The sequence below is a fragment of the Ranitomeya imitator genome, chromosome 2, assembly GCF_032444005.1.
Source record: "Ranitomeya imitator isolate aRanImi1 chromosome 2, aRanImi1.pri, whole genome shotgun sequence".
NCBI classification, from domain to species: domain Eukaryota; kingdom Metazoa; phylum Chordata; class Amphibia; order Anura; family Dendrobatidae; genus Ranitomeya; species Ranitomeya imitator.
This window is the reverse complement of record NC_091283.1, coordinates 114130447-114147350: the sequence shown is the minus strand read 5'-3', so window position 1 is coordinate 114147350 and position 16904 is coordinate 114130447.

Below are 16904 nucleotides of genomic sequence, written 5' to 3'. Positions count from 1 at the left end.
CTGTCTATAAACAACTGCAATGCTTGCATCTGCCTCTTCCCCCAAAAAGAGAAAATGATAAGACCATTTATACAATTTAAGTAGCTTAAAAAGCCTCATTCTGCAGTATGTTGTTAATCCCTTAATCCCATATGACGTACTATCCCGTCAAGGTGCCCTGGGACTTAATTCCCAGTAATGGGATAGTACGTCATATGCGATCGGCCGCATTCACGGGGGAGTGCGGCCGATCGCGGCTGGGTGTCAGCTGCCAATCACAGCTGACATCCGGCACTATGTGCCAGAAGCGGTCACGGACCGGTCCCGGCACATTAACCCCCGGCACACCGCGATCAAACATGATCGCGATGTGCCGGCGGTATATGGAAGCATCTCGCAGGGAGGGGCCTCCCTGCAAGCTTCCCTGAAACTCCCACAGCAACGCGATGTGATCGCGTTGCTGCGAGGGTCTCCTTACCTCCCTCCCTGCAGCAGGCCCGGATCCAAGATGGCCACGGCATCCGGGTCCTGCAGGGAGGGAGGTGACTTACCAAGTGCCTGCTCAGAGCAGGCGCTTGGTAAGCCTGCAGTGCTCTAAGTCAGATCACTGATCTGACAGAGTGCTGTGCAAACTGTCAGATCAGTGATATGTGATGTCTTCCCCCCGGGGCAAAGTCAAAAAGTAAAAAAAAAAAATTTTCACATGTCTTAAAAAAAAAAAATTCCTAAATAAAGAAAAAAAAATATATATATTATTCCCATAAATACATTTCTTTATCTAAATAAAAAAAACAATAAAAGTACATACCGTATATACTCGAGTATAAGCCGAGATTTTCAGCCCAAATTTTTGGGCTGAAAGTGCCCCCCTCGGCTTATACTCGAGTCACAGTAGCGGTGGGGTCGGCGGGTGAGGGGGTGAGGGCGCTGGGGTATACTTACCTAGTCCCAGCGATCCTCGCGCTGTCCCTGCCATCCCACGGGCTTCGGCGCTGCAGCTTCTTCCTCTCTTCAGCGGTCACGTGGGACCGCTCATTACAGAAATGAATAAGCGGCTCCACCTCCCATAGGGGGCGGAGCCGCTTATTCATTTCTCTAATCAGCGGTGCCGGTGACCGCTGATAGAGAAAGAAGCTGCGGCACCGAAGACAGGAGGGGACAGCGCGAGGATCGCCAGGACTAGGTGAGTATGTTATATTCACCTGTCCACATTCCAGCCGCCGGGCGTCGCTCCATCTTCCCGGCCGGCGCCTCCATCTTCCCGGCGTCTCTGCTCTCTGACTGTTCAGGCAGAGGGCGCGATGACGCATACAGTGTGCGCTGCGCCCTCTGCCTGATCAGTCAGAGCAGAGACGCCGGGAAGATGGAGGCGCCGGAACGAGACGCCGGGAGCTGCAATCAAGGGAGGTGAGTATGTGTTTTTTTTTTTTTATTGCAGCAGCAGCGGCACAGATTAATGTGGAGCATCTATGGGGCACAATGAATGGTGCAGAGCACCGTATATGGCACAGCTAGGGGGCACAATGAATGGTGCAGAGCATCGTATATGGCACAGCTAGGGGGCACAATGAACGGTGCAGAGCACCGTATATGGCACAGCTAGGGGGCACAATGAACGGTGCAGAGCACCGTATATGGCACAGCTAGGGGGCACAATGAACGGTGCAGAGCACCGTATATGGCACAGCTAGGGGGCACAATGAACGGTGCAGAGCACCGTATATGGCACAGCTAGGGGGCACAATGAACGGTGCAGAGCACCGTATATGGCACAGCTAGGGGGCACAATGAACGGTGCAGAGCACCGTATATGGCACAGCTATGGGGCACAGTGAACGGTGCAGAGCACTATATGGGGCACAGCTATGGGGAAATATGAACGGTGTAGAGCACTATATGGCACAGCTATGGGGAAATAATGATCTATTTTTATTTTTGAAATTCACCGGTAAATGCTGCATTTCCACCCTAGGCTTATACTCGAGTCAATAAGTTTTCCCAGTTTTTTGTGGCAAAATTAGGGGGGTCGGCTTATACTCGGGTCGGCTTATACTCGAGTATATACGGTATATTTAGTATCAACGCGTCCGTAATGACCCAATCTATAAGAAAAAAAAAAATCGAGGCAAAAAACGCTTTATTATCATACCGCCAAACAAAAAGTGGAATAACACGCGATCAAAAAGACAGATATAAATAACCATGGTACCACTGAAAACGTCATCTTGTCCCGCAAAAAACGAGCCGCAATACAGCATCATCAGCTAAAAAATAAAAAAGTTATAGTGCTGAGAATAAAGCAATGCCAAAAAAAATTATTTTTTCTATAAAATAGTTTTTATCGTATAAAAGCGCCAAAACATAAAAAAAATGATATAAAGGGGGTATCGCTGTAAACGTACTGACCCAAAGAATAAAACTGCTTTATCCATTTTACCAAATACGGAACGGTATAAACGCCTCCCCCAAAAGAAATTCATGAATAGCTGATTTTTGGTCATTCTGCCTGACAAAAATCGGAATAAAAAGCGATCAAAAACTGTCACATGTCAGAAAATGTTACCAATAAAAATGTCAACTCGTCCTGCAAAAAACAAGATCTCACATGACTCTGTGGACCAAAATATGGAAAAATTATAGCTCTCAAAATGTAGTAACACAAAAACTTTTTGCTATAAAAAGCATCTTTTAGTGTGACAGCTGCCAATCATAAAAATCCGGTATAAAAAATGCTATAAAAGTAAATCAAACCCCCCTTCATCACCCCCTTAGTTAGGGAAAAATAATACATTTATTTTTTTTTTATTTATTTCCATTTTCCCGTTAGGGTTAGGGCTAGGGTTAGGGTTAGGGCTAGGGTTAGGGTTAGGTCTAGGTTAGGGCTAGGGTTATGGTTAGGGCTAGAGTTAGGGCTAGGGTTAGGGTTGGGGCTAGGGTTGGAGCTAAAGTCAGGGTTAGGGTTGGGGCTAAAGTTAGGGTTAGGGTTGGAGCTAAAGTTAGGGTTAGGGTTGGGGCTAAAGTTAGGGTTAGGGTTGGGGCTAAAGTTAGGGTTAGGGTTTGGATTACATTTACGGTTGGGATTAGGGTTTGGATTAGAATTAGGGGTGTGTCAGGGTTAGGGGTGTGGTTAGGGTTACTGTTGGGATTAGGGTTAGGGGTATGTTTGCATTAGGGTTTCAGTTAGAATTGGGGGTTTCCACTGTTTAGGCATATCAGGGGCTCTCCAAATGCGGCATGGCGTCCGATCTCAATTCCAGCCAATTCTGCATTGAAAAAAGTAAAACAGTGCTCCTTCCCTTCCGAGCTCTCCCGTGCGCCCAAACAGGGGTTTACCCTCACATATGGGGTATCAGCGTACTCGGGACAAATTGGACAACAACGTTTGGGGTCCAAGTTCACTTGTTACCCTTGGAAAAATAAAAATTTGGGGGGCTAAAAATCATTTTTGTGGGGAAAAAAAAAAGATTTTTTATTTTCACGGCTCTGCATTGTAAACTGTAGTGAAACACTTGGGGGTTCAAAGTTCTCACAACACATCTAGACAAGTTCCTTGGGAGGTTTAGTTTCCAATATAGGGTCACTTGTGGGGGGTTTCTACTGTTTGGGTACATCAGGGGCTCTGCAAATGCAACGTGACTAGTGTTGAGCGCTACCGTCCGATATTTGAAAGTATCGGTATCGGATGGTATCGGCCGATATCCGAAAAATATCGGATATCGCCGATACCAATATCCGATATCAATACAAGTCAATGGGACACAAATATCGGAAGGTATCCGTAATGGTTCCCAGGGTCTGAAGGAGAGGAAACTCTCCTTCAGGCCCTGGGATCCATATTAATGTGTAAAATAAAGAATAAAAATAAAAAATATTGATATACTTACCCTCGGACGGGCCCTGGTTGTCACCGCTGCAATCGCCATGCTTTTCTTCCTAAGAATGAGCGCTTTAATGACCTTCGATGACTTCGCGGCTTGTGATTGGTCGCGTGAGCGGTCACATGACCGCTCAGCGACCAATCACAAGCCGCGACGTCATCGAAGGTACTTAACAAGCTCATTCATAGGAAGGAAAACATGGCAATTGCAGCGGTGACAACCAGGGCCCGTCCGAGGGTAAGGATATATATATTTTTTATTTTTATGCTTTATTTTACACATTAATCTAAATCCCGATACCGTTTCCTGATATCACAAAAATATAGGAACTCGGTATCGGAATTCCGATACCGCAAATATCGGCCGATACCCGATACTTGCGGTATTGGAATGCTCAATACTAAACGTGACATTCCAAATGGCGCTCCTTCCCTTCCGAGCTCTGCGATGCACCCAACAGTGGTTCCCCCACATATGGGGTATCAGCGTACTCAGGACAAATTGTACAACAACTTTTGGGGTCCAATTTATCCTGTTACCCTTGTTAAAATACAAAACTGGGGGCTTAAATATCATTTTTGTGAAAATATATATATATATTTTCACGGTTCTGCGTTATAAACTGTAGTGAAATACTTGGGGGTTCAAAGTTCTCACAACACATCTAGATAAGTTCCTTGGGAGGTCTACTTTCCAATATGGGGTCACTTGTGGTTTTTTTTTACTGTTTGGGTACATCAGGGGCTCTGCAAATGCAACGTGATGCCTGCAGACCAATCCATCTAAGTCTGCATTCCAAATGGCGCTCCTTCCCTTCCGAGCTCTGCCATGCACCCAAACAGTGGTTCCACCCCCACATGTGGGGTATCAGCGTAGCTATAGGAAAAAAATGGAGACACAAAGCGCAAAATAGGGTCTTATCCTCTAGATAACCACGAGAGCTTTTTTAGAATTGCTCACCTGATTTTGTTGAATGAAAAGCATGTAGCGATTTTGGCTGCTGCAGATCCACAAGCCGATCAACGGCCGTATGACAATATAAACTGTGCAGGAGTTGTGGGTTAAATCCGCGCTGCCTTAATGAAGAAGTTCCAAGGATAATAAATTTAAAAGGTGGTTTATTCAACGCGTTTCAAGGTCAGTGCGACCTCTTCTTCAGGAAATTCCACATACAACATGATGTTAATAAAAAATTGGGGGCGAAAAGATCATTTTTGTGAAAAAATGATTTTTTTATTTTTACGGCTCTGCATTATAAACTTCTGTGAAGCACTTGTTGAGTTAAAGTGCTCACCACACATCTAGATAAGTTCCTTAAGGGGTCTACTTTCCAAAATGGTGTCACTTGTGGGGGGTTTCAATGTTTAGGCACATCAGGGGCTCTCCAAACGCAACATGGCGTCCCATCTCAATTCCAGTCAATTTTGCATTGAAAAGTCAAATGGCGCTCCTTCCCTTCCGAGCTCTGCCATGCACCCAAACAGTGGTTTACCCCCACATATGGGGTATCAGCGTATTCAGGACAAATTGCACAACAACTTTTGTGGTCCAATTTCTTCTCTTACCCTTGGCAAAATAAAAATTGGGGACGAAAAGATCATTTTTGTGAAAAAATATGATTTTTTATTTTTACGGCTCTGCATTATAAACTTCTGTGAAGCACTTGGTGGGTCAAAGTGCTCACCACACATCTAGATAAGTTCCTTAGGGGGTCTACTTTCCAAAATTGTGTCACTTGTGGGGGGTTTCAATATTTAGGCACATCAAGGGCTCTCCAAACGCAACATGGCGTCCCATCTCAATTCCAGTCAATTTTGCATTGAAAAGTCAAATGGCGCTCCTTCCCTTCCGAGCTCTGCCATGCACCCAAACAGTGGTTTACCCCCACATATTGGGTATCATCGTACTCAGGACAAATAGTGCAACAACTTTTGGGGTCCATTTTCTCCTCTTACCCTTGGTAAAATAAAACAAATTGGAGCTGAGGTAAATTATTTATGAGAAAAAGTTAAATGTTCATTTTTATTTAAACATTCCAAAAATTCCTGTAAAACACCTGAAGGGTTAATAAACTTCTTGAATGTGGTTTTGAGCACCTTGAGTGGTGCAGTTTTTAGAATGGTGTCACACTTGGTTATTTTCTATCATATAGACCCCTCAAAATGACTTCAAATGTCATGTAGTCCCTAAAAATATTGGTGTTGTAAAAATGATTGCTGGTCAAATTTTAACCCTTATAACTCCCTAACAGAAAAAAAATTTGGTTCCAAAATTGTGCTGATGTAAAGTAGACATGTGGTAAATGTTACTTCTTAATTATTTTGTGTGACATATCTCTGTGATTTAAGGGCATAAAAATTCAAAGTTGGAAAATTGCAAAATTTTCAAAATTTTTGCCAAATTTCTGTTTTTTTCACAAATAAACGCACGTTATATCAAAGAAATTTTACAACTATCATGAAGTACAATATATATCAAGAAAACAGTGTCAGAATTGCCAAGATCCGTTGAAGCGTTCCAGAGTTATAACCTCATAAAGGGACAGTGGTCAGAATTGTAAAAATTGGCCCGGTCATTAACGTGCAAACCACACTCGGGGCTTAAGGGGTTAAATATGCTGTTGATTACATATGGTTGCCTTTGTCATTCATTTTTTCTGAGCCAGATAGGAGGAAGCCATTTGAACATTAAAAAGGCTGCATTTACAATATCGAGCTCAAACTTGATTAATTGATTCCAGGGGGAACTCATTGTGTTCTACACATAATTTCTAGGCAATTAGAGGCTTCTTAATTGTGCGGTTTTCATGAATGTATTTTCCGCATATGAAATGTTTTGGGGAAATTCAACAAAGTCAAATTAAAAAAAAAGATCCACTCATCTATACCTGCACGTATACCTCTCTACAATGTCTCAGCCCTGCTCACATCTATTACTCTATATGGCATATTTATAAATCCTTAATGGCAAAATTTTGCCATGTAAAAGTTTTTTTTATCATTATGGCTTGTCCGACTTAGTATGCAATTTTTTTTCTAGAATAAAAATGTGAGCAATTAAACAAAATTTAAAAAATACATTTTAAGAATCATGACATAAGTGTAACAGCTAATTTAATGGAATCAATAAAGGCAATATTCTTCATTGATTGATTGATAAACCACAGGTTGTAGAAAAAATTTGACTGCATCTATGATTAAGACCAGACAAAACTACGAAGTATTAGAAAGCTATGCTTTATCTGGCACATTCAGTAAAAATGCAGTAACAGGAAATATTGCTTGTAATTCTTTCTTAAAGTCTGCTAACATCAGATGACCTGCTAACCCAGGATATACTCAATCACAGGGTTGATGTGAACCTGTCATCCTTAACTGAATTATGAGTTTTAGACATCACAGTAATGAATAATTTTTACATAGCTCATGAATTTCCTCCTGTGACAAAATTGATAAATCTAGCATCACAATATTCTATTTTGCTGTATGAGACATCCTCTATCACCAGTTCCCAATCTATTACACACAGTGTGGTCCGTGTTATATAGGTGCCATGCCGCTAGTCATCCATTAACACCCAGTAAGGTCAACTTTTTTGCTATCAATTCAACATCTCAGTATGTTTTTTTTGAGTGTGGAATGAAACAGAGAACTTGAAGCCTTACCTTTTTAATTATGTTAGTGACATGAGGGCTTGCGTTTTCCAAGAAAAAAAATGTTTTTGTCAGTTGCACAGTCTTGGTGTACATAGAGTAGGTACAGAAAGTATTCATACCCTTTAAAAAAATTTAGTCTTTGCTTCATTGCCATTTGGTGAATTCAAAAATGTTCCTTTTTTTTACACTAATGTAGACTCCCCCATCTTGACTGAAAAAAACAAATGTGGAAAATTTAGCAAATTTAATAAAAAGGAAAAACTGAAATATCACATGGTCATAAGTATTCAGACCCATTGCTCAGACACTTATTTTTAAGTCACATGCTGTCCATTTCCTTGTGATACTCCTTGAGATGGTTCTGTTCTTTGATTGGAGGTCAGGTGTGTTTAATTAAACTGACTTGATTTGGAAAGGCACGTTTGGAAAGGCACGCAAACTGTCTATATAAGACCTCACAGCTCACAGTGCAAGTCAGACCAAATTAGAATCATGATGTCAAAGGAACTGGCCAAGGAGATCAGAGACAGAACTGTGGCAAGGCACACATCTGACCAAGGTTACAACAGAATTTCTGCAGTACAAAAGGTTCCTAATAGCTCAGTGGCCTCCATAATCCATAAATGGAAGAAGTTTGGGACCACCAGACATCTTCCTAGACCTGGCCATCCAGATAAACTGAGCTGAGAAAAACCTTGGTGAAAGAGGTAAAGAAGAACCCAAAGGTCGCTGTGGCTGAGCTCCAGAAATGTAGTAGGGAAATGGGGGAAAGTTCCACAAAGTCAACTATCACTGCAGCCCTCCACCAATCAGGCCTTTATGGCAGAGTGGCCTGACGGAAGCCTCTCCTCATTGCAAGACATATGAAAGCCCACATACAGCTTGCTAAAAAAACATGAAGGACTCCCAGACTATGAGAAATAAGATTCTCTGGTGTGATGAGATTAAAATAGACCTTTTTGATGATAATTCTAAGTGGTATGTGTGGAGTAAACAAGGAACTGCTCATCACCTGCCCAATACAATCCCCATAGTGAAACATGGTGGTGGCTGCATCATGCTATGGGTGTGTTTTTCAGCTGCAGGGACAGGACAACTGGTTGTCATTGAAGGAAACATGAATGTGGCCAAGTACAGAGATATCCTGGATGAAAACCTCTTCCAGAGTGCCCTGGACCTCAGACTTGGTCGAAGGTTCACCTTGCAACAAGACAATGACCATAAGCACACAGCTAAAATAACAAAGGAGTGGATTCAGAACAACTCTGTGACCATTTTTGATTGGCCCAGCCATAGCCCTTACCTAACCCCAACTGAGCATATCTGGAAAGACCAGAAAATGGCTGTCCACCAACATTCACCATCCATCCTGATGGAACTGGAGAGGAACTGCAAGGAAAAATTGCAGAGGATCCCCAAATCCAGGTTTAAAAAACTCGTTGCATCATTCCCAAGAAGACTCATGGCTGTACTAGCTCAAAATAGTGTTTCTACTCAATGCTGATCAAATGAGTTGAATACTTATGACCACGTGATAGTTCAGTTTTTCTTTTTTAATAAATATGCAAAAATTACTACATTACTACATTTTTTTAGTCAAGATGGGGTGCAGAGTGTACATTAATGATAAAAAAATGAACTTGTTTGAATTTACCAAAATGGCTGCAATGAAACAGAGAGTGAAAAATTTAAAGGAGTCTGACTACTTTCTGTACCCGCTGTATATATATATATATATATAGAGAGAGAGAGGGTGGGCCATTTATATGGATACACCTAAATAAAATGGGAATGGTTGGTGATATCAACTTCCCATCTGTGGCACATTAGTATATGGGAGGGGGAAACTTTTCAAGATGGGTGGTGACCTTGGTGGCCATTTTGAAGTCGGCCATTTTGGATCTAACTTTATCTTTTCCAATGGGAAGAGGGTCATGTGACACATCAAACTTTTTGAGAATTTCACAAGAAAAACATTGGTGTGCTTGGTTTTAACGTAACTTTATTCTTTCATGAGTTATTTACAAGTTTCTCTTTGTTTACAGGCATTGACATGTCGCAGAGGTTAATACATGAGGAGCGGATAGAAATTGTGTTGATGTCTGTTGAAAGCAGTACCTGGGTCATTGCAGCAGATTTCAATACAAGACACCCTACGAGACCACCCATCTCCCATTCTACAGTTAGCAAACTGCTTGCCAACTTTCATGAAACAGGTTCAGTGTTGGATTTGCCAAAATGTGGATGAAAGAAAACTGTCACTAATAATGAAACATCAGTGGCTGTCCTAGCTTCATTCAGCAAGAGCCCACAGTGTAGCACTTGCCACATGTCACTGGAGAGTGGCATCAGTCGAACATCCCTTCAGCGGATATTAGCTACTCACGAATGGCACCCTTACAAAATCCAGCTGCCGCAGCTTCTCAACGAGGATGACCCAGATCGGCGCACTGAATTTGCAGAATTGGCAAAACAAAAATTGGAACAGGACCCTCAGTTTACACAGAACAGCATGTTCGGTGATGAGGCAAACTTTTTTGTGAATGGTGAAGTTAACAAACAAAACCACCGCTATTGGTCTGACACTAACTGACAGTGGATAGATCCCTCTAAGACTGTTGTAACACAAAAATTGATGGTATGGTGTGGTATATGGTGTACAAAGATAGTGGGGGGGCATTCCTCATCAATGGAAACCTCAATGCCACTGGATATCTGAAATTGCTACATGATGATGTGTTGCCCTCTTTATGCACTGAAGATGGCACGTTCCCTGAGTTGTTCTAGCAAGATGGTGCACCACCTGTTAGGAGTAGAGTTTCCTCTGCTGCACAGGGGGAATCTCGATCTGTCTCCGCTGTGGTCTCCCATTCTCCTCCAGCCGCAGTGGAGTCTGCTCAGCAGGGACGTCGCTCCCAGTGTCTTGCTCTCTCTCACTCTGTACAGAGAGTTACTGCTGCTTCTTCAGCTCCTGCCATTAAAGTCAGTGCTGGTCAGCGGCGAGCGGACTTCCCTGGGACTAAGTCCTTGTTTGCGCACACTGAGCATGCCCAGAGCAAGATCTCCCGTTGGAGATCGAGGGTCATGTGCTCTGGCTCTGCAGCGCATTCCATTGGTCCTCTTGGCAGGTCTTGGAAGGGCAAAGTTTCTGTGGCCACTTCCTGTCCTGCAATTATATAAACTGCGCATGACCGCACGGCCATGCGCTAGTGTACATTTGAATACGTGTGTTTGTTGTGAGTGCAAGTCGTTCATTAAATACCCCTACCCTATTGTATGACTGTTCGCGTATGGAGTATGGCTGCTATCTAGCGCCCGACAAATCACTCAACGTGTCACACACGTATCAGCGTCTATTGCTGTGACCGCCAGTGCGGCGCCACGCGCCAGTAGTGCGCTTCCTGACCCACGTCTGGGTGCTTAGTGGTGCCTGCCAGCATGGCACAGTTCACACTTCGGTGCTCTAATTATTAGTGTTGCCTTTACACACCCAGTTGAGGTGTTGTGCCAGCAAGGGTCTAATCGGACTTCAATCCTAGTTGGGGTTAAGTTCGCTGACTGCTTGCTCGCCTTCTATGTGCGGTACCGCGATCCTGTGACGCAACAGGATCGCTTCCTTCACATTGGGTGAGGTTTAACCCACGTGTGTATTCTTATGAGTACCGCCATATAGTCCGTCGTTACTTAGCAGCAGGTTCCATCTCTGCACGGTGGACCCCGGGCTGCGAACGCACCATACACTATCAGTCTTATTATTTGGTGCATTCCGCTAGCCCTAACATTACACTAGCGCCAGGGTCTGGCTAGTAATGACGGACAAACAGCAATCCCTGCGGTATATACAGCAGCTGGAGGGTAGGTTGGCGGCTCTCGAGAGCGCAACCTCAGATGTGGATGTTACCGCAATTGCTGTACAGGCTGCCAGCGTGGCTGCAGCAACTTTGTCCATTGCCACCCCTGTTCCGACATTTTCTCGCCTCCTGCTGCCAGAAAAATTTTCTGGTAATAGCAAATTTTGTAGGGGATTTGTGAGTCAGTGCTCTATTCATCTCGAGCTTCTGGCTGCACGTTTCCCCACAGAGCGGGCTAAGGTGGGATTTATTGTGTCTCTATTGTCGGACAGGGCTTTGGAATGGGCTACGCCGCTGTGGGAGCGTGGCGATCATGTGGTGCAGAGTGCTCCCCTGTTTTTGAGCACTTTGAAACAGGTCTTTTTGGGACCTCAAGTCACCCATGACACTGCGCTCAAACTGTTGGCATTAACTCAGGGAGAGTCCTTGGTCAGTCATTTTGCCGTCCAATTCCACACTTTAGCATCTGAGCTGGAATGGTCGGATAAAGCCCTTATCCCCATATTTTGGAGGGGCTTGGCTGACCACGTAAAGGACGCTCTGGCCACTAGGGAGATTCCTGCCACACTGGAGGAGCTAATAACTGTCTCCACTCGAATTGACCTCCGTTTTAACGAGCGGAGGTTAGAGCGAGCCCAGTGTAGGCAGAGGTTTCGGCTGGCTCCTACATTCGCCAAACCTCTGGAATCTCCGGTCCTGGTTCCTGAGTCACATGAGGCCAGGGAAGTGTCACAAGCGGGATCTAAGTCCCGGACCGCTTGTGCACTCAGTGTCTGTCATGTTTGCCAGCAGTCTGGACATTTAGCCACCAGATGTCCTCAGCGGTCGAGGAAACGTCAGCGTCTAGTGGTCGTAGGTGGAGGTACACTAGACACGGCAACGTTTGCCTCTAAATTGTCCTTTAAGGGGACAATTACTATTGGCTCATTCTCCCACTCGGTAGAGCTCTGCGTGGATTCTGGGGCGGAGGGCAATTTTATGTCTTCTGCCTTCGCCCAACGCCACGCAATACCTCTGGTTATGCTAGCTCAACCTGTAACGGTACGAGTGGTGAATGGGTCGACTCTGCCCTCACAGATAACTGACCAGACCATCCCTTTTACTCTGTCCATGTCGCCATCTCATCAGGAGATTATTTCTCTGTTCGTCATTCCTGAGGGAATTGATGAGGTCCTGTTGGGAATACCTTGGCTACGGTACCACTCTCCTCATATCGAGTGGTCCTCAGGCAGAATTCTGGGATGGGGTGAATCTTGTGGGGGTAGGTGTCAGAGGGAGTGCGTTCAGGTTGCTACAACAGAGGTACCCGCAGATCTTTCCTCTCTCCCCAAGCAGTATTGGTCTTATGCAGACGTATTCTCCAAAAAGGCAGCGGAGAACCTTCCGCCCCATCGCCCCTATGACTGTCCTATTGACCTCTTGCCTGGTGCTGAGCCTCCCCGGGGTCGAGTCAATCTGCTATCTCTCCCGGAGACGGAGGCAATGTCACAGTACATCCAGGAAAATCTGGCAAGAGGGTTCATCAGGAAGTCAGTATCACCTGCTGGGGCAGGGTTCTTCTTCGTGCAGAAGAAGAGTGGGGAATTGCGCCCATGCATAGATTACAGGGGTCTTAACGCCATCACCGTTAAGAATAAATACCCTTTGCCTTTAATATCTGAACTATTCGATAGGCTTCGGGGAGCAAGGGTATTTACTAAACTGGATCTGCGGGGTGCTTACAACCTGATTCGCATCCGTGAGGGGGACGAATGGAAGACGGCTTTTAACACCAGGGATGGGCACTATGAATATCTGGTGATGCCCTTCGGGCTCTGTAATGCCCCAGCCGTTTTCCAAGACTTTGTGAACGATATCTTCCGGGATATGCTTTCCACCTCGGTCGTAGTCTATCTGGATGATATTCTCATCTACTCTCCAGATATTGACTCCCACCGGAGAGATGTTTGCAAAGTCTTCGACCTCCTACGGGCAAACTCCCTCTATGCCAAGTTGGAGAAGTGTATGTTTGAGCAGGAGTCCTTACCTTTCCTAGGCTACATCATCTCAGCCCAGGGATTGGCTATGGATCCTGCCAAACTACAGGCTGTGATGGACTGGCAGGAACCCCATTCTCTTAAAGCGGTGCAGCGCTTTATGGGGTTCATCAATTATTATCGCCAGTTCATCCCGCATTTCTCAACTTTGGTAGCTCCCTTGGTTGCCCTCACCAAGAAGGGGGCGAATCCCAAATTGTGGTCTGAGGAGGTCTCCAAGGCCTTTATCTCTATAAAGTCACACTTCGCTAGCGCTCCCATTCTTCATCGCCCCGATGTTGATAAGCCATTTATCATGGAGGTGGATGCCTCTTCTGTTGGTGCTGGAGCAGTCCTCTTCCAAAAGGATGCTCAAGGTCGGAAGCATCCTTGCTTCTTTTTCTCCAAGACCTTCGCACCAGCAGAGAGGAATTATTCCATCGGGGACAGGGAGTTGCTAGCCATGAAGTTGGCTTTCTCGGAGTGGAGACATCTCTTGGAGGGAGCACGTTTTCCCTTCCAAGTCTTCACAGATCACAAAAATTTGGTGTATCTGCAGACAGCTCAGCGGTTGAATTCTCGCCAGGCCAGATGGTCCTTGTTCTTCTCCCGGTTTCATTTCACCCTCCATTTCCTTTCTGGGGAGAAGAACATTCGGGCCGACGCTCTCTCTCGCTCCGTTGTGTCATCTGCGGAGGAGGAGGAGGAGGAGCCTCGGCTTATTGTCCCCACCGAAAGTTTGAGAACCGTGGCCCCGGTTTCGCTGGAGTCTGTGCCCCCGGGCAAGACTTTTGTTCCAAATAGTTTGCGACCGGAGGTTCTCTCTTGGGCGCACTCGTCCAGGGTGGGTGGACATTTTGGTACTAAAAGGACATCAGAGTTACTGGCGAGGACATACTGGTGGCCGCATATGGCTCGTGATGTCGCGGAGTACGTTCGGGCGTGTGTCTCTTGCGCCAGGAACAAGACTCCTCGGCAACGGCCAGCTGGTTTGCTGTATCCTCTGCCCGTGGCTGACAGACCCTGGGAGATGGTCGGGATGGACTTTGTGGTTGGCTTACCCAAGTCTCGTAATTGCACCATTATCTGGGTGATCACCGATCATTTTTCCAAAATGGTGCATTTGGTGCCTCTTCCACGGCTACCATCTGCACGGGCGTTGGCTGTCTTGTTTATCAAGCATATCTTTCGCTTACACGGTATGCCAGACAAAATTGTTAGTGGTGCCTCTTCCACGGCTACCATCTGCACGGGCGTTGGCTGTCTTGTTTATCAAGCATATCTTTCGCTTACACGGTATGCCAGACAAAATTGTTAGTGACCGGGGTCCCCAGTTTGCATCTCGATTCTGGAGGGAGCTATGTCGTCTACTCAGTATTGAGTTAAATCTCTCTTCGGCATATCATCCCGAGACGAATGGATTGGTAGAAAGGGCCAACCTGACCTTGGTCACATATCTGCGACATTTTGTTTCTGCCAGACAGGATGACTGGTTATCCTTGCTACCGTGGGCAGAGTTTGCACTTCACAATGCCGTAGCCGACTCCACCGGTCAGACTCCATTCCTCTTAAATTACGGCCAGCATCCGCGTGTTCCTGTGCCCATGCCTGTGTCTTCTGCTGATCCCAGGGTGGCAGACTGGGCTGTGGAGGCACGGGACATTTGGGATCGCACGCAGTATGCCATTCGGGCCTCCAAGGAGAGAATGAGGTCCTCCGCCGATGTTCATCGGCGCCCCGCTCCGATTTTTGCCCCTGGTGACTTGGTGTGGCTCTCCGCCCGTAACATCAGGCTGCGAGTTGAGTCCACTAAGTTTGCTCCTCGCTACTTGGGTCCCTTCAAGGTTCTCGAACAGGTTAATCCTGTGGTCCACCGCCTGGCTCTTCCTCCACGCTTGGGTATCACCGACACCTTTCATGTGTCCCTCTTGAAACCCGTATACATGTCCCGGTTTTCCGAGTCATCTGCCGGGACATCGGGTTCGTCTACGGACGATTACGAGGTGAACGCTATTTTGGGGTGCAAGGTGGTACGCGGCAAAAAGTTTTATTTGGTGGATTGGAAGGGTTATGGTCCAGAGGACAGGTCTTGGGAGCCTGCTGAAAACATTCGGGCCCCACAGCTCATTGCTGCCTTCGAGCGTAGCGAGGCCCAAGGAGGGGGGGCCCTAGGTGGGGGGGTAATGTTAGGAGTCGAGTTTCCTCTGCTGCACAGTGGGAATCTCGATCTGTCTCCGCTGTGGTCTCCCATTCTCCTCCAGCCGCAGTGGAGTCTGCTCAGCAGGGACGTCGCTCCCAGTGTCTTGCTCTCTCTCACTCTGTACAGAGAGTTACTGCTGCTTCTTCAGCTCCTGCCATTAAAGTCAGTGCTGGTCAGCGGCGAGCGGACTTCCCTGGGACTACGTCCTTGTTTGCACACACTGAGCATGCCCAGAGCAAGATCTCCCGTTGGAGATCGAGGGTCATGTGCTCTGGCTCTGCAGCGCATTCCATTGGTCCTCTTGGCAGGTCTTGGAAGGGCAAAGTTTCTGTGGCCACTTCCTGTCCTGCAATTATATAAACTGCGCATGACCGCACGGCCATGCGCTAGTGTACATTTGAATACGTGTGTTTGTTGTGAGTGCAAGTCGTTCATTAAATACCCCTACCCTATTGTATGACTGTTCGCGTATGGAGTATGGCTGCTATCTAGCGCCCGACAAATCACTCAACGTGTCACACACGTATCAGCGTCTATTGCTGTGACCGCCAGTGCGGCGCCACGCGCCAGTAGTGCGCTTCCTGACCCACGTCTGGGTGCTTAGTGGTGCCTGCCAGCACGGCACAGTTCGCACTTCGGTGCTCTAATTATTAGTGTTGCCTTTACACACCCAGTTGAGGTGTTGTGCCAGCAAGGGTCTAATCGGACTTCAATCCTAGTTGGGGTTAAGTTCGCTGACTGCTTGCTCGCCTTCTATGTGCGGTACCGCGATCCTGTGACGCAACAGGATCGCTTCCTTCACGTTGGGTGAGGTTTAACCCACGTGTGTATTCTTATGAGTACCACCATATAGTCTGTCGTTACTTAGCAGCAGGTTCCATCTCTGCACGGTGGACCCCGGGCTGCGAACGCACCATACACTATCAGTCTTATTATTTGGTGCGTTCCGCTAGCCCTAACACCACCACATTATGGATGTCAGGTCCGAGCATTCCTACATGAACAGTTTCTTGGAAAGTGGATTGGTCTTATGTAGACAGGTGTGCGTCTTACCAAATCAAGTTCTTTCAGCTTAATTAAACACAGCTGACCTCCAATGAAGGTCCTTGAGCCATCTCAAGGAGTATCACAAGGAAATGGACAGCACTTGACTTTTACCTCTTTCTGCCATCGGACGGAATATTATGCCCGATGGCAGAAACCATCTGGAGCCCGCATCAAAGCCGGGACATGTCAGCTGTTTTCAACATCTGACATGTGCCTGCATAGCCACGGGTGGAATCGCAATCAACCTACACCAATTAACTAGTTAAATGCCGCTGTCAA